This window comes from Castor canadensis, chromosome 2 (assembly GCF_047511655.1).
Source record: "Castor canadensis chromosome 2, mCasCan1.hap1v2, whole genome shotgun sequence".
Classification (NCBI taxonomy): Eukaryota; Metazoa; Chordata; class Mammalia; order Rodentia; family Castoridae; genus Castor; species Castor canadensis.
The window spans coordinates 66,505,179-66,524,300 of record NC_133387.1 but is presented as its reverse complement, the minus strand read 5'-3'; the positions used below and the strand labels follow the sequence as shown (position 1 = coordinate 66,524,300).

Below are 19,122 nucleotides of genomic sequence, written 5' to 3'. Positions count from 1 at the left end.
CTGGTGTTGATAGAATGTTGATGATAGTAGTAATTAATGGTAATCAAGAGCTTAGTCTGGCCAGCTGCCAATGTCTCATGCCTGTAATCTTAGCTACTTAGGAGGAAGAGATAAGGAGAATTTCAGTTCGAGTCCAACCCAGGGAAAAGTGAGACCCTATCTCAAAAAGACCCAACACAAAAAAGGGCTGGCATTGTGGCTCAAGAGATAGAGCACCTGCCTAGCAAGTGTAAGACCATGAGTTTGAACCCCAGTACCACCAAAAGAAAAAAAAGCTTAGTCTGTCAAGAACTATCTTGGGTGCTTGATATACTTCAATTCATTTAATTATGGCTACAACTCATGAAGAAACTGAGGCTAGGAGAAGTTAAGTGATTTGTTCAAGGTTACCCAAAGAATGAGCCAAATTATAGCATAGTTAGATCTTTCTAGATCTTTCCTTTCTTTGAACTGTCAGAAAAAAATACATAAAGCAAATATTGAAAAAGTTAACGAACCTAGATCTTTCTAATGGCAAGTAAGTACTCTTAACCACTAGGCCAAGGGTTCTCCATAGTCACTTTGACTCTACATGGTTCCCACACACAGTATGTTTGTTGAGGGGAGTAACCCTCTGGGAACGTGCAGAATCTCAGCTGTGCCACCTCCCAGCAGGTCCTGGATTTGGGAACAGGCTTTAGACACCATCCATTAGAAAACTGATTGCCTCTGCCTCTTATGCTTCTATTACTTCAACTGGCTTCATTGCCAGTAGAAATGCCTTATAGGCAATGATCAAATATTTCATCTCAGTGCAGTCATCCTGTCTGCTGTCTAAGATGGGTGCAGGTGTTCCTGGTATCTTGGAAGCCTCAAATCACAAGGTTCTCTATTGAGAACTAAAGCTCAGAGAAGAGAAATGACTTGTCCCATGTCATACAGTGAGTTAATGCCAGGGCCAGGATTGAGGTTTTACAGCTCCCAGGACACTTAAGTCAGTAAGAACCATGGAATACCATATTTCACAGTAAGGTTTATGGTGACTTCTGCCTCTGTGTTTTGATCTTTGACATGGAGCAGCAAAGAGGGCCTAGCCAAAAGAAGGGCAAATGTTACTTATGAGGAACAAATTATTCTGTAGAAATTGCTGCTAACATCCCCGTCTTTGTCAAGGACCAAGACCTTCTGAGTCCACAGACCAGTCAAGAATCCCGAAAGATGTTTACAGGAGTATGCATGTAACTGTGATCTCATTTATACCATGAGACAAAATTAATGTCATGATAAGAATAGCAACTTAAATGGACCATTTATGATGCACTAAGTACTGCTCTAAGGAAGCACTTTCTGTGTTTTAACTTATTTGCTCCACATAACAACCCCAAAAGATGATGCTTTATCATTCCCACTTTGCAGACAAGGAAACTGAGACACAGAGAGGTTAAGTAATTTGCCCAAGATTATGCTGCTAAGAAGAGGCAGAATCAGGATCTGGATGGCTCTCTCTACCTCTAGGGTCCATACCTCTTACTCTTGCACCAGAAGAGGCTTTCCCAGGAAATGAAGAATGGAAGTTTTTGAAGATGCTCAGAAAGGCATAAGGACCTGAAACTTTTGTCTAAGAAAAGCAAAACACCAGTTATCAAAGGCCTCCATACTCCTAGGCTCAAAGCTTGCCTACCCACTGAAAGAGGACCATGGATCTGGGTGGCCTATAGTGAACTTTTCAGAGTTTGTCACTTTATACTAAGAAGCTGTCGTCCAGCCCCATGTGATTTCTAGGCCATCTCAAAGTGCTTTATAGTCACTTCAATTCCTAATTTTAAAGCTTAGAGAAGATAAGGTGCACAGAATCACAGAAAAGGAACTAAATGAAACTAACATAAACTCTGGCAATTTTCAAATCTTATTGCATAACTCCTTGCTTGGGAATTAATGCTCAAAAGTCAACAAAAGGGAAAAAACCCAGGATGTTAAAAAGCACTTTTATTATTATGTTTTTAGAAGTTTACTGCCAGACTCAGATTATTTCTGCCAAAAATAACATCTCTGTCCTACAACCTACACAATTTTTTATTTTCTGGGAATTTAGTGGGATTTCTAGAGTGAAAACATAAGTTCCCACCAAGTTCATTTTCAAAAAGAATGTCCCAGACATGAACAGACCCACATAGAGGGAAGGAAACCCTGAGTGGAAGCAGTTGCCCTACTGTGAGTAAAGTGACCCACAAAGCTTTGGCCCTGAGATTGGCATCTGACATGGAATCTCTTTAGCGCACCCAGTTATTGTGGGCATCCTTCTGAAGGTTTCTGTTCTGTGGGCTAGGGATGCAAAATGATTCCAGATCATGAAGATATGGGAAGGAACTGGGACCAAGAGCCAAACAAAGCTTGGCTCAAATCCTGGATTTACCAGTTCCTAGTGGTGTGAGCTTTCTGAGTCTCTCGTTCCTCAACTGTAAAATGAAAATTAAAGTATCATTCTGTGGGATTGTCCACAGGGTTAAATGAGATATTATTATTACTTCAGCTCAGCATAGTGTCTGAAAGCAGTAATTTAAGCCCCCCTAACTTGGGAGAAGACTAGATAGATGCAAATGGCTGGCAACCAAGAAAAGATAAAAGCAAGGAGCAAGACTGATGGGAGTTAGGAAAAAGGGCTGAAGTTTGAAAACCATTGATCTATGTCCTTAGTGAGTTGGAGAGGACTGGTAGGCAAAAGATTTTTGGAGAAAACATTAGGAGTAAGCAAAGTTCATTGAGTAGGTTAGAAAAATATTCTCCATGTGGAGGAGTTAGGAAAAATAGAAGGGAAATGATAAGGCAGAGAAGCAGTGAGTCCAGGAGAGGGCTTGACAGGATGAGGACTTTCTGTATTATCTGACATACAGAAGAAAATGTTGGAATTCTGTATGAAAAATCCCTCCTTGCAACAGCTCGAAACATTCACTAGCTCGCGAGAAAGAAAGCGGGCCAATCGCTCTTAGTAGATGGAAGGGGAGGAACAGTGAGCCCTGCAATTGATCCTGGGCGGAGCTGAACAGAACCAGTACACAATTACCCCTGAGCCTAGGTGAGGATAACAATTTAATCACTATTTGTGTTGGAAATGGATTGGCACTCAGCAACCTTTTTCACCTTCTTCTAGGGTGCCTTTCTGTGTTGTAGAGGCTGGAAAGCTTAAAACTACATTTCCCAAACTCCCTTGCAGTGATGGATAGGCAACTTATCCATCAGTTTCAAAAGGTGGAAGTAAAGCACAGATCATCTGCCGTCTTTTCCTGGCTTGCTTAGTCAAGCTTTATGTCACTGACAGATGATGTTCCTTGACCTGATCCACTTTCTACATTTCTGGAGAACAGCAACTACAGTATGTTCATGAGCTCAACAGTTTCAGTGACAGCCTCCTGATCCCCGACCCTCTTAATTTGAGCAGAAGTTATGGCTCCTGGGGAGAGGATCAATTCTGTGATACTCAGGTAGTCATTCCAGAAGGTCCCAGTCTACACCCCTGTTCCTTCAATACTTCCAACTACTTCATAAGCACTGGCTTCCTTATATTAATACCATTCGTGCTTTTATAATTCTAAAAATTCATGCCATCTCTCAAAGGAACAGTGTAGACATGTGTCACAGGCTCAGAGATGAGAGTGTTCACTACCCTGCTTTTTGGTTAGGCTTTAGGTTAGGGTGGGACTAGAAGGAAATATCTTAAAAACAAAAAAAAACAAACAAACAAAAAACAAGCAATGTACTTTCTGGATGACTTTCCTTTTCAGTTGACCTTGGCCCTTGCCTACTCCTGGCTTCCTCATTTATACCTCCATACCATGTCTTGTACAACTCTGCTCACAGGGAGCTCCCATCTCTCTTTACCTTTTTCCTTGCCAGACTAACTTTTTTTTTTCTTGAGGTCGTGGGGATAGAACCCAGGACTTTGCAAATGCTAGGCCAGACTGACTCTTGTTTCAGAATATATATTTCTCTGTATGTTTCAAAGTAGGTTATAGTTTGTAGGAAACATGACCATGTGGGTGCTATTTATTTCAGAATGTGAGTCTGAGGGTTCACAAGAATGGATTTGTGACTTTTTTAGGGCAGCTTCAATGAAGGGCCAGCTTCTGCCACTCAAGAAGATGAATGTGGAGATGTCTGCTGCCACCCTGCCTAAAGCATATCTAATTAGCTTTGCCACAAAGACTAGACATTTGAAATTATTCCTTCTAAGTCTAGAGGACTAACCTGGGGCTGATCATCTTGGAGGAAGCATTTTCTATATCAAGTCCCAGATGTGGCAGGTAGGACTTGCTCTAGTATTTTACTGAAGCCATGTTTCTCCAAGACACACCATCCCTGGTCATAGCTGAGAAGAGACTTCCAATCCTTCTTTTCTAATTAAAGACATCATGAAGGTTTCTTATACTACTCTCCCATCAGCTCTGCGTACTATGTCACTACACTGAGACCTCAGCTCCTGCCCAGGAAGCTCCTGTCCCTAGATGATTGTACTCTGGTCTCCTTTGGCTGAGGTCAGAGCTGTACTTTCTTCTGCTCTGAGAGACACTCCTGAGGAGTGAGGAATACATGCTGTAATAAGGTTCTCCAGAGATATAGAACCAACTCTCTCTCTCTGTGTGTGTGTGTGTGTGTCTGTGTCTGTGTCTGTGTCTGTGTCTGTGTGAAGAGACTTCTTTTGAGTAATTGTCTTATGCTGTTATAAAAGCTTGATAAGTCCAAAACCTGATGCGGGGAGGTCACTGGGGTGGAAGACTCAGGAAAGAGTACAGTTCAAGTCCAAAGGCAGTCTGCTGCAGGAGTCCCTCTCCTGAGGATGATGGTGGAGGGGGAAGAGAATCAACCTTTTATTTTATTCAGTCCTTAAGCTAATTAGATGAGGCCAGAATAATGTTTGAGTAAATATCTGGGTACTGTGGCCCAGCTAAGTTGACACAAACTTTGCCATCACAGAGACTCTGGCACTAAGTGTTAGGGAAGAACTGCCTCATGTTCTGGTGCTATTGGCCTCACCCTGCCTCTGCTACATCATTTCATCACAGGTTCCCTTGCCCCTTCCAGGTCTCTCTCCACTCACCATAAGGACCTGGTATGGTTTTCTCTGAGGATTATGTTTGGGAGGGGTGAGGTAAAAGAAGGGTCCTGGGCTGGAAGTAAGAGGAATGTTGGGCTCAAAATCTGCTCATATCACAATTCTCAGCTGGCATCTACCTCCTGGCCAAGCCAGAGAACTCTCTTTTCCCTAAGAGTTACTTCTACAAGTCTGGGGAAGGGATTTTTCCAATCTTCAACCAATATCTTAGTTATGGAACCCAAGTTTAGCCAACCACTGTGTCTCCAGCTGGTCAACCCTGCCAGGCCCTAGCACATGTCCCAAACTTCCTGAGTCCACGTGTGTGGTTGAGTTGAGCCATAGTGACATTAGTCATGTTTATTGTTGATTGAAAACAAGGGTAAGTTGTAACCAAGGCCTCACTGTGGTTTTTGACTTAGCATTTTCTCACTAACTAGAACAAGATTATACAAAGGACCAAAACAGAAACTGTAAAGTAAGAGTAGATAGGATGGGAGACTGGATTCTTCCTCTTCAATAGTGTAAAGTGGTTTGTCTCCTTCATTGAAACAAGCCATGTACATGTCCAAGTCAATGTTGCCTCAATATTTCTTGGATTTTTTTTTTTTTTGAGACAGAGTCTTGCTACTTAACCCAGGTTGGCCTGGAACTCACTGTGTACCCCATTCTGGCCTTGAACTTTTGCTCTTCCTCTCTCAGCCTCCCCAGTTCTGGGATTACTATGTGTGTGTCACAATACCCAGCACTCCATACACACATATACATACACACCCCACACTTAAAAAAAAAAAACAAAAAACAGCTTCATGGAGATATAATTCACATTTCATCAATTTGTCCATTTAAAATGTATAATTCAGTGGTTTGAGTATAGTCACGGGATTGTGCAATCATCACCACAATTTTAGAATATTTTCATCACCCTGAAAAGAAATCCTACACCCACAAGCCATCAGCCCCATTTCTCTTTAAACTCCCCAGACCCTAGGCAACTACTAATCTGCTCTCTGTCTGTATATATTTACTCATTCCATTCATTTCATGTAAATACAGCCATGTGATATGTGGTTACAACAGATTTTTATAAAGGCAAACTAAGTTTAAATCTTGTCATGACAACAGGAAAATCAGATGAAACAGTCACTTCTTAGAGCTGGTCACCTTGTTCATCTTCTTGGAAATGACAGAAAAGCATCAAAGCATTCACAACGCCAGAAGCCCTGAATTTCCAGCAGCATGAATCAGGTAGAAATCACTGGTGCCATGTAAATTTCACTTACAATCAAAGGAGGGCCTAAGAGGACTTCAGTGGCCAAGGCATTGGGAATCATATGAAAAGCTTGTTGAGCAGCTTGGTCTGGCAATTCAGGTGGCCAATTTCCTGAAGGCCAGCTGTCCTCTTTCAGGTGTGTTTCTTGGGGGAATGCATTCTGCTACTATTTGCAATTTTGGTAAGTATGAAGCAGACATTTCCTTTCATGTCCGTGTCTTGATTGAGTAAGAGAAGAACACAGAGCATGTAAAATCAAGCATGCTTTTTTTGAAAAATCACAGCATCAGATTAAAAATCCAAATCTTGCTTTCCTACAATGTTGTGTGTGTGATAGATGATAACAAACAAAGTGCTGGAAATTAAAGTAGGTGCTTTGAAATGGTGAGACAAATTTACTAGTCAGTTTTGAAACTGCCTCTCTGGGCCTGGGGTATGGTTTTACTTTCTTGGGCTTTGAGAATTATAAAATGTTGCTTAAAAAGAAATGTAACACAAGTTTAAGTATCCTTTGGCAAGTACACGAGGTCAATCAAGGACCTACATTTGCAACAAGACTCAAGATAGCCTACAGTGGAGAGATTACAGAAGCCAACTCATTGGGAAGAGGTATTCCCAGATAAGCAAACTTGAGTTTGAAGGCAAAGAGCGATGGAGCTTGTGTAACAGCAATGACTGAAGCGAGAGAGAAAAGAGAGGAAGATGGAGAAGGTCCCTGACAGTGGCTTGTTCCAGGCACTTCTTGGAAGTGAAATCTAATCTCAAAAAGTGCTCCATTAATGTCTGAGCCTTGTGTGGAAGACTCAGTGACAGACTTGTCTTTTCTAGAAATTTATACAGAATTTCATAGTCCGCCTTGCTTTCTCAGCCTCACACTTGGTCAAAGAAGAATGAGGAAAACAAATCACTTAGTTTAGCTAAGCAATTAAGCTGGTAGACAAATACATGTTAGAACATGGTAATAACTGTATACACCACCTCTTGCTGTTTTATCATCACTCACTCATAGTTGCCCTCCCTCCTCATCTCCCTATTTTAATCTTGGAGGTGTGCTTTCCTTTCCCTGTTGTCCTCTATTGCACCTGGCACACAGGGGATAGAGGGCACGCAATCACTGCTGCCTGGTAGTTGAAGCATGGAAGCCACACACAGACAGGCACAGGAGAGACAAGAGGGAAGCAAAATTGCACCAAATTTCAAAATCAGCTTATAATTTCCAATAGTGGGGTACAGCACCTCAAAAACCATTCCAAGATCCATATTTCCATAAACTAAAGCAAAGTCATACTTTTATAAGGAATTTATATTCTAATAAAAATGTCTATGTAATTTCTTGAAACAGTCTAGGAAAATTTCTCTTGGGTGAATGCAAAGATGTTAAGTTAGGTTGAATATTGTCTCAGTCAGCTGTCACTATAACAAAATACCTGCGGCAAATGAATTTATAAAAAGAAAAGCTTTATTTTGGCTCATGGGTCTGCAAATTCCAGGCAATAATCAAGTGGCCTCATTGCTTTGGGCTTCTGGCAAGGCAGCACATGATGGTGGGAGTGCGTGGTGGAGCAAAACTGCATGCCTCGTAAACAGAGAGGTAGAGATCTTCTTTGGGGGAACACCCCTAATAACCTAAGGACATCAGATAAGGCCCCACCTCCTAAAGGTCCACAGCACCTCCCAACAGACCATCCTAGGACCAAGCTCTTACCACATAGACCATGGGGAACACTCCTCCAAACCATAGCAAATATATTGATTATTAGGAAAGAAGATACTAAAGTCCTGTGATGAAGAAGAGTTTCTCATACTTCAAAAACTTCGTGCTGCTTTCTGAAGTATTCCACCCAAAGGAAACAATGCAGGTATCAAGTTGAATTAATTCCGATGAGTACAAAATAGTGAATGCCTTCAGGTGTGGGAGATTATGATTAGAAAAATTAGTATCTTCCCAGGAGAGAAGGTTGGATGTTGGGACCCAGAAAAAGGAGGTCTTGAGCTACAAAAGCAGAAGAAAGGCAAGCTAAATTCAAAATGAACATTAGAAAATGGAAATAAGAATCACTTGCGTTTTTTTTGGGGGGGGCACAGATGGCTGTTCTGAGTGTTAAACTCAGGGGCTCTGCCTCTTGAGCCACTTTACCAGCCTGAAATTGGGGGATCTTGTGAAATTTTTCAATATTTAAGTTGCTCCTCTCCCCTAGGTGTGGCCACTCCTATTGTACTAACTATGTCTCAGTCAATAGTTCTCATCTTGAGAGGCATAAGAAAATAGATGCTGGGTGGGGCTGAGTTGTAGCTCAGTGGGAGAGCACTTGCCTAACATGCAACAGGCCCCGGGTTTGATGTCCACCACCACGAATTTAGATATCAGGGCCCAGCTCAGACCTACTGATTCTGGGGCAAGTTTTCTGGTATTGCTGGTTTTAAAGGCATGACAGGTGATTTTGATGCAGTTGGGTCTGTGAACATACCTTTAAGATATGCTGAGGTCACTTGGTAGAGCACCTGCCTAGCAAGTGTGAGACCCTGAGTTCAAACCTCTGTGCTCCAGAAAAATTATGTTAAAATAGATCATTATTATTTAATGACAATAACACCAAAATTCACATACTGAAGCCATGACCCCCCAATACCAACTGTATTTGGAATGGAGACTTTGTGAGATAATTAGTTTTTTTTTTATGGGATTAGTATCCTTATAAGAAGGGGAAGACCAGAGCTCTCACTTCTCCAAGTGAGGACATGATAGAAAGGCAGCTGTCAACAAGCTAAAAGGAGAGCCTGCAGCAGGAACCAAATTGGCAGGCACCTTGATCTTGGACTTCCCAGCCACCAGAACTGTGAGAAATAAATGACTGTTGATTAAACCACCCAGTCTATGTTTTTTTGTTTGTTTTGTTTTTTTAATGGAAGCCCAGGCAAGTGAATACAACCAACCATTAAGTGATAGGTGACATTGATCCTCCCCCATGATTCTGGGGAAGCTGTAGCCATTACAACACAGTGTAAGTTTTCCAAGTTTAAGGTTATATTTTCCACTCAAGTTCAAACCTCTAACATGCTAGTTTTGGGGAGGCTAGGTTTTAGGTGCTAAGTAAAGTGTGTAAGTCATTGTTGGTAGAAATGGGTTCTACAAAGGTAAACTCTTCATTGTAACTTTGTCCTAGACAGACTGCCTATTCTTCTTGTAGCTCTTAGCACTGTGTTCTCATAATTCGTTGCTGTTCATACTTTCTTCACTCCTGACCATGAGCTCCAAGGAGCAAGTACCATGCTTGATCTGTTTTAGAAGCCTCAGAGTTTAGTGTAGTGCCTAGCACGTAATAAGTGATCAGTAAATGCTAAATGAAATGAGTATTATGTGAATTATACTTTCCAATATTTTAAGACTAAAGTTATCTGCTTTAAAAAAAAATCTCTCCTGGGCTATTTTTCCCAGGCTGGTCTTGAACTCATGGGTTAAAGTGATTTTCTTGCCTCAGCCTCTCAAGTAGCTGGAACTACAGACATTTATTGCCATGCCTGTCTACATTATGGATATTCTCTTTTTAAATGGTGGTGCTGAGGATGAAACCCACAGCCATATATATACTAGGCAAGCGCTCTATCAATGAGCTATACCCACAGCCCTGTGTCATCCTGCTTAAAAATTATCAAACCATGATCAATATTGTTTCATCTATATCCTTTCACCCACTCATTACATCATTTTATCCATATCCTCCAGTGTTTAGCCCTTTAAGATAAGAACTTTAAGAGGCTAGGGGTATGGTTCAGTGATAGAGTACTAGCTAAGCATGTGTGAGGTCCTGGGTTCAATCCCCAGCAACATAGAAAATAAAAAAGAGCAAATAATAATAATAATAATAACAATTTTTTAAAAAGCACATAAGGACTTTGGAGGCTGGGGTGTAGCTCACTGGTACTGAGCTTACCTAGCATGTGGGAGGCCCTGGATTTGATCCCAGCACCACAAAATACAAAGAAAAAAAGATTTAAAACAATTTTTTAAAAAAGATAACTCTTTTAAAAACAAACAAACATAACCATAGTAACATCAAACCTGGAAAGATCATCACTACTTTTATACTAACATATAAAAGTATCCATATTTTCCCAGTTGTATCATAAATAATATTTTGGTTTTTGCTTATCTGAATCAGGACCCAAATAAAACCTATTTATCATATTGGGATTTGGTTGATAAGTCTCTGAAGTCTCCTTAATCTGAAGATCACCTTTGTTTTTTCCTTCTTTCAACTTTCATCTGTGTTATTGTTGATGAAAATGCCTAATCATTTGTTCTGCAGTGACTTCCATTCTGGATATTTCTGTCCCCTGCCCCACCTCCTGCAGTATCATGTTCTCCTGACATGTTCCCTAATCCTTCAAACTGCTACTTAGAATTCTATCTACAGTCTTAGAAAGATAAAGTCCTCTTTTTTGGGAGGTGAGTAGGGAGAAGAACAGAAAAGCTTTTGTCCTGGTTACTATTGTTGTATAAGAAATTACCTAAAAACTCAACAGCTGAAACAAGTTTTTAATTTTTGCTCATAATTTTATGGGTCAGGAAATTGGGGAGGGAATCAGGAATGTATATCTCTGCTCCATGATGTGTGGGGCCTGAGATAGGGCTAAAACTCAGGCTTTACACACAGCAATACCAATATTACAATCTACAATTTTAGATTTCTTTATAGTTTATGGGCTGAATTGTGTCCCCTCCCCCAAGTTATCGTGATGAAATACCTCAGAATATGACTATGTCTGAAGATAGGGTCTTCAAAGAGGTAATTAAGGTTAATGTGGTCATTAAGGTGGCCCCTAATTCAATAGCACTGGTGTCATCATAAAAAGAGGAGATGAAGACACAGTCACGCACAGAGGGAAAACACAGGGAGACATGCTTCCTACATGCCAAGGAGAGAGGCCTCAGATGAAATTAACTCTGGCAACACTTTGGTCTTGGACTTCTAGCTTGCCCAGAACCATGAGGAAGTAAATGTCTGTTGTTTAATCCACCAAACTGGTGGTACTTTTTTTTACTTACATACTGTTTCTTTTCATCTTTAGAGTATGTTAAAATAGGGATTTACAGTCAACTTACTGTATTTTAAATTTACTTCAAATAATTCCTCTCTGGATAATTAAATAACTGATTCAGTTCACAATTGGATTCATTTGCCTTCAATTTTTCAAATCCTTTTTTATTTTGTCTTATAATTAAGTAAAGCTCCAAAGTCAAATCTACAAAATAAGGCACATTCAGAGAAGTCAAGTCTAGCTTCCCTGTCTTCATAAAGATTACAATTTTTAGTCAGGTGTTATGGCAAATGCCTATAATCCCACAATTTGGGAGACTGAGGCAGGAGGATGGAAAGTTCCAGGACAGCCGGGTCTACATAGTGAGACCCTCTCTTTAAAAAATCAAGGCAAAACAATAACATCAAAACATCAAAAAAGATAACCATTTTGGACTGGTGGAGTGGCTCAAGTAGTAGAGCACCTTCCTACCAAGTGTGAGACCCTGAGTTCAAGCCCAAGGACCACCACCAAAAAAAAAAAAAGATAACCAGCCAGGCAGTGGTGGCTCATGCCTGTAATCCTAGCTACTCAAGAGGCAGAGATCAGGATTGCAGTTCAAAGCCAGCCCAGGCAAATAGTTCTTAAGACCCAATCTCGAAAAAACCCACCACAAAAAAAAAATACGGTTGGTGGAGTGACTTGAGGTGTAGACTCTGAGTTCAAACTTTGTTTGTGGTGCACAAAACAAAAATATTCTTTGTTTAATGATATACTGCACAGCAAGAACTTTTTGGATAGGATCTCAAAAGCACAGGAACGAGAAGCAAAAGTAGACAAACGGGATTACATCAAATTAAAAAACTTCTGCACAAAAAAGGAAATAATCATCAGAGTGAAGAGATGATGACAATTTATAGAATGAGTGAAAATATTTGCAAGCTATAAATCTAACAGGGAGTTGATTTTCAGAATATATAAGGGATTCCAAAACCTCAATAGCAAAAAAAAAAAAAAGTCAGCTGGATTGACAAAGGGGCAATAGTTGCCAGGTGCTGGTGGCTCACTCCTGTAATCCTAGCTACTTGGGAGACTGAGACATTTGTGAACAGCCAGAGGAAAAAATTAGTGAGATCCCATCTCAACCAATGGCTGGGTGAAATGGTTCATGCTTGTCTATGAGGGAGGCTGAAATCGAGAGCATTGTGATTCCAGGATAGTCCAGGCAAAAAAGTTTGTGAGATTCCATCACAATGGAAAAAAGCCAGGTGCGGTGGTACATGCCTGTCATCCTAGTGATAGTGAGAAACATAAAATAGGAGGATTTTAGTCCAGGATGTCCTGGGCAAAAAGTAAAACCCTATCTCCAAAATAACCAAAGCAAAAAGGGATGGTACATCTGCCTAGCAAGCATGAAGCCCTAAGTTCAAACCCCAGTATACTGCCAAATAAATGAAAGAGGAAAAAGGGAAAAACAAAAACAAAAACAAAAACAAAAAAAAAAAACAGGCAATGACATTTCTCAAAAGAAGACATACAAATGGCCCTCGGTATATGAAAAAAGTGTTCACCATCACTAACCATCAGAGAAATGCAAATCAAAACCAGAATGGGCAAATAGTACATGACACTCTATTGTGAAAATACTCAACACAAAATCGGGCTGGCTAAGTGACTCAAGTGATAGAGCACCTGCCTAGCAAGTGTGAAGACCTGACAAGCTGCAGTAATCACCAAAAAAAACCCCAAACAAAACAACCCTCCCCCCGCCCCCGCACTTCACCCCAGTAAGCATGGCTATTACCAAAAAAGACAAAAAAAATAACAAGTGCTACCAGGGGTGTGAAGGAAAAGGAACCCTTGCCAACTATTGGTGAGAATGTAAACTAATACAGCCTCTGAAATTGGCATGAAGGTCCTTCACAAAAATAAAACTAGAACTATCACATGAGCTGGAAGAGTCACTACTGGGTATATGTTTGAAGGAAATGAAATCAGAATGTCATCTGACATCTGCAGTCCCATGTCTATCTCAGCACAACTGACAATAGCCAAGAAATGGAGAACTGGAGAGTAGATAAGATAAGGACAGAGAGATGATTTCACACATAGGTATTCTACCTAAAAAATGTGAGGTGGTTAACAGAGGCAGCAGAGAGAGTAGGGAGGAGAGAGGAATGGGGAGAAGTTGACCCATAGGTACTAAGTTACAGTTGGATAGGAGCTAGAATTGCATAGTATGCTAACTACAGATAACAATTTTGTACCATATATCTCAGAGTTAGAAGAAAGGATTTTGAACATTTTCACCATAAAAAACAATAAATGTTTGAAGAGATGGATGTGTTTAACACATACACATCCATGTATACATGTTATTCAAATATCACATGGTATACCATTGATATGTACAATTTTTAAGCATTTATGTTTTAGTTAAAAATGTAATTAAACAAAAATCCCAATGCACTACAGAGATAATACACAAAGCTACTTTTCACAGCTGCACAGTATTGCATTGTGTGAGTGTCTTCTATAGCTGGACATTTGTGCTGTTTCTAGTCTTTTGCATTACATAACATTCCCTTTGCACAAAAGGGAAAACTTTGATTATATCTCCAGGATCCTATATCCTGTCTCAAAGGGCTATTTCTATACCCTAGTTGTTAAGTTATTATATCTTTCACTGTTTGGTGTGAATAACTCATGCTCTTATATTCAAAATAATACCCAAGGCAGAAAAATAAGCAATTTATGGTTTTGTGGGTTACTGTTCAGCAATATGTCCCCTCCTTTATCATATCACTAAGCAAGATGGTCAGGGATGACAGTGGTTCAACATTCAGTCGATATGCCTACCTATGTCTGCAAAAGGAGGGAGACTACATTCCCTTAGGCACATCTCCCCATGACTGTGTGGAGGACTACCTACTCCACTCCCACAATTGTGTGTGTGTGTGTGTGTGTGGTGCTGGAGAGTGAACCCATGAGTGCTATGCAAGCACTCTACCACTGAAGCACAGCCCCGCCCTCAATGGCTCTCTTGTGTGTATGTGCCAGACACTGTGCTGGGTACTACAGACAAAACAGTGCTATGTTTTCCTGGAGCTGACAGTGGCTCTAAGACTCTGTGACAGGCTCAGCCACTGCTCAACATGAAACACCACCGACTACCCTTTCCTAAAGAGCTCACAACTTCACTGGGCGCTGGTGGCTCATGCCTATAGTCCCAGCTACTCAGGAGGCAGAGATTGGGAGGATTGAGGTTCAAAGCCAACCCTGAGCAAGTAGTTCCGTGAGACCCTATCTTGAAAAATCCCTCACAAAAATAGGGCTGGTGAAATGGCCCAAGGTAAAGGCCCTTAGTTCGAGCCTCAGTACTGCAAAAAAAAAAAAAAAAAAAAAAAAAGAGCTCACAGCTTCAAGCATATCGTCATCTTTCCAAGGTGAACACGACTGTGATCAGCATGTTTCTGTTCATTTCATGGAAAGTGATGGGGAAAAGGTTCAGGGTTTAACAGTACTTCTGGGGCTTCACTCCCAAGGGCAAAATTGGACATAAACTCAAGTACATAGATATAATGCAAACAATTTCTCTGATTCTGAAGGATAGTAACCAACCTTTTCTGCACTTGCCTCTTTAAATCAATCACATTTCATGTTTGCTCTTGCATTTATTTTGCTCTGAACTCCCAAGTTCCTTTTTTTTTACAACAGTAGCCACCATTCATTAAATATTTACTGTATTCCAGGCATTGTGCTAAGCCCTTTATGCTCAATCACGTAGCCCTACCTATTACTGGGAGAACTTACCCTACGATTACTATGCACATAAGGAGGATACTGTGGCTTGGGAGGTTAAGTAACATGTCCAAGGTTGCACATCTAATAAGGGCAGGTAAAATAAGAGAAGCCACACTGGTGCAGGTAGAGAAGTCTCTGGTATGATTAATAAGCTATCGTTAGAATAATAATGTAGCACTACCTTTCATTGAGCACTTACTATTGAGTTAGGCACAAAGAGCTCCCTCCCTCATCTCTGATGTTTCCTTCATGTGGAAGAAGCTCCCCTGGCATAAGATTTCTGACCTCTCCCTACTCGTTGACTGACTTTTCTCCAGGAATAGTGGTGCTGGTTGTGGGAAGAGGATGGGAGTAACCTCTCATGGTGATTTAAGGTGGGAAATGTGAATGAGTAGCTCAGTCCCTCTTCATCCTATGAAAATGAAGAGGGTCAACTTCCTCCAAAGCACACTTTGGACTCTGTTCCCCCATGCTCACAAAGACAGTTTCCAATTGAGAGGTGTGCTGAAGCTCAGATAGGTACCCTGCCTAATTCTGGGGTTCACTTACCCACAAAAATAAACTACTGACTCCAGTGTAAAATCTATCAGTGATAAAGTTAATATTTTGATTCCATTTGTTTTTATTTCTTCTTACCTTTCCCTTAATTACTCAGAACATGGGAGGAGAGGGAAGTGGCCTATATTATATCCTCCTGAATTCCAAAGCTATTAACTCTTTCAATCCTAACAAGTTCCACTTATAATCCTAGCTACTCAGGAGGCAGAGATCAGGAGGATTGAGGTTTGAAGGCAGCCTGGGCAAATAGTTCATGACACCCTATCTCAAAAATAGCCAACACAAAAAATAGCTGGTGGAGTGGTTCAAGTGGCAGAGTGCTTGCCTAGTAAACATAAGGCCCTGTGTTCAAATCCCAGTATGGCAAAAAAAAAAAATTCCTTTAGGAAAGTACTCTTATCCTTCCAGATGAGAAAACTGAGCAGTCCTCATTTGGCCTTTCTGTTGACAAAGGATAAATATTTGCTGTCAGCCCAGGATTAGATGAAATTAAAGCACGTCAGAGTGTTGGCAAACTGTTGAAGGTACACATACAGAAAGCCATAAAGGGTGGTGGCTCTGGCAGTAGGACTCTGATCCTTTCCGGACTTCCGGTTCCTGTGTCAGTAAAGTGAGGGGTGGGACTGGCTGATCTTTGCAGCTCTTTCCTGCTGCAACAATCTGACTGTGAATCAATGATGACTAGCCATTGACTGCTTCCTCCTGGCTTCCTGTGCGTCACTGAGGAATTTTGAATGCTGACTTTTCCCCTGATTGAGCTAGGCCCAATCCCTAGGGGTGGAGGTGGGGGACAGAAGGCCCTCCTTGAAACTCCCTGCTGTTGAAAGGGCTCAGCCAGGTAAGGTTTGTGGCTGTGTTTCCTTTGTGGCTGTGTTTTCCTTTGTTTGGTGCTACAGCACCATAACAACCCCCTCCTCCACTCCCACATCCGTTTCTGAGAGCTGATGAACACTGATCTACCCCAGCCTGTTGCTGCAGGGGCTCTCTCTGGTCCAGAGGCCCTGCCTGTCCATGGTTCCTTACAAGGGCCACGTAAATGGGAAAGAACCCACCAGTCAATCCTAGGGAGTTCATCTCCATCAGGTCAGCATTGGGGGCAAAGAAATCTCAAGAGATTCAGGCTCAGTACTGAGAGACTGATTGAGAACAGTGAGTTCATGGAGTTTGTGGACAGGCATTTCTGCTTTTCTGATCCCACTGGAAAAGCCTGTCCTTTGAAAACAATTGGCATCATGCAATCTAGTTCAATCATCATGGGGCTGACAAAGACCCCGGACTGGGGGGTGGGGGAGGGCTGGCCGTTGATAAATTTCATCTGATTCTGAAACTCAGTAGTTTCAACCAGAACACAACAAAACAGACAAGAACAGGAAGTGGAAAAAACATTATGATCTAGTGGAAACCACCTTTTGCTCACCTGCATTCCTCCACAACAGTAGTCAAAGTAGCCCAGAAAAACTACCCTTCTAGGGACTATTCCCACATGGTGTGTCCCCAAAGGGACTTTGTTGATGAATTTGATGTCCCAGTTACTCAGAAAAGCAAGACCATTCTAAAGACACTGTTAGGGGACCTTAGGGTTGTGTCTCTGCAGCTTCGTAACAAAATAACCCACTCTCTTTTGCACACGTGAAAAAAAGGAACTGCATTGTGGGGGAGGGGATAAATTCAGAACCAGGGCAAAGTTCTAATCCAGAGCAAGAAAATCTTTCAATGCAATTGCTAGAGAGCTCCTCTGTAGGGAGGAAGAGAGATGCGAGTTGGCTTTGCTCAAGGGGGATGAGAGGGCTAAACCAGATGAGTATCATTTCAAAAGGGCGTAAGTGTGGGCATGTCAGAATGTGCCAGAAGGAAAAAAAACAAGCAGTCAGGATAAGAACTCCTCTGTCCTTCTGACCCTTGCCCTCACAGGTCCTGCCCCACCAACATCAGCAACTTCCTCACTTAAATTGGGGAGGGTGGCTGTGGCCCTTGGTGGCATGGTCCCAAAATGGAAAATGTGACTATTGGCAACCATATCAAAGGCTTCCGATTGTTTAGAAACCTTTACACCTCCAATCACCAAACCACAGAACCCAAGGGCTGTCCAAAGCCCAAGGCCCTTGGAAACTTTATAACAATAGACTTGGGCCCCTGCCCATCTGTTTCCCTGGCTTTCTGAAAGAAAGGTACATAGGCTCAGACCCATCATCAGCCTACCAACCTTCTTCCAGAGGGTTCTAACAAGTTAATATCAGAGATGGCTAGTGGTGGCTAAGATGAGCAGGATCTGCTCTTTGGATGTGAAGACTAGAATAAGATAGAAAGGCTCTACTGGGGAAATGACATTTAAAGGAGTATCAAAAGATTCAGAAACCATGACAAATATTTTAATATAACCATTAAAAATGAATGATATTATTTATCCTGCTCACTGAGTTTTTTTGGTACCTCCTGTAGTTTGGGCAGGTGCCTCTTGGGCTTCACTCTCCTCTGACTCTGCTATGAAATGGTGTTGTGCACAAACACTCAGAAATATGAGATGAAAAAGCCCAGGATGATTTGCCAGGAGGTGAGGATCTTCCAGAAGGAAAGTGAGGTCCAAATAACCTAGGTCTTGTTGCTTAAGACCTAGATGTTGAAGGTATAGTCTCCAGATACCCGAGGATTTTACCAGAGCATGCAACTGGAAAGCTACCTGCAAGAGCTTCAGCCCAGCTGTCTGAAACCTTTCTCAGGAGCCTGGGCAAGCACTGGGAGGAGGCAGCTGCCCACTTGGTATCATCTAAGAAGGATTTGAAAGGTTCCTTTTCCTCAAGGGTCTCATCCAGGTGTGCCATCATAGAGTGGTTGACCCTTTGGGTCTTGTAGTTGCATTGGGTTTAAAGAGCCTTCCATTGAAGTACAGCTATCTCTGTGGTGATCTGCTATTGGTAGTGATCTTTAGCAGAGACACACTCATTGACTCCAGAAACATTGGCATGGCCCTGTATACCAGGAATATAGAAGAGTGGGACTTTCCCAGTTTAATGTAAGTGACAGGAAGAAACATGAACTCAGTGTACTATGGTCAGGATGGCAGAAGGGTCCCTCATTCACTTCAGATCGCCTTCCAACTTAAGCCTGTAGCTGAGGAAGAACAGGACTCAGGGTAGGCTCCCTCCTGGAATTACTTGAAAGAGGAGTAGGATAGGAAAACATGGAGAGGGCTCACTCTGAAAACACTCTGTATATACTGGAGGGCTAGAAGAGGCAGTGGCAATTAGGTTTGAGTTGCAGAAGTCTTATTGCACAACTCCAAGGTGTGCTATTCTCAGGATACAATGTGCCACTCACAGGCATTGGACAGGATTGGGAAAGTTCTGTTCCAGCACAGTAAAGACAGTCTCTAGGGGATAAAAGCGAACTGGGATACATGAAGGAG

The 19,122-nt window shown here is 41.6% G+C and overlaps 1 pseudogene; it reads left to right on the top strand.

Moving 5' to 3' along the window:
- Positions 1–19,122, top strand: part of LOC141420671 (uncharacterized) — a 135,326-nt pseudogene that overhangs the window by 33,902 nt on the left and 82,302 nt on the right.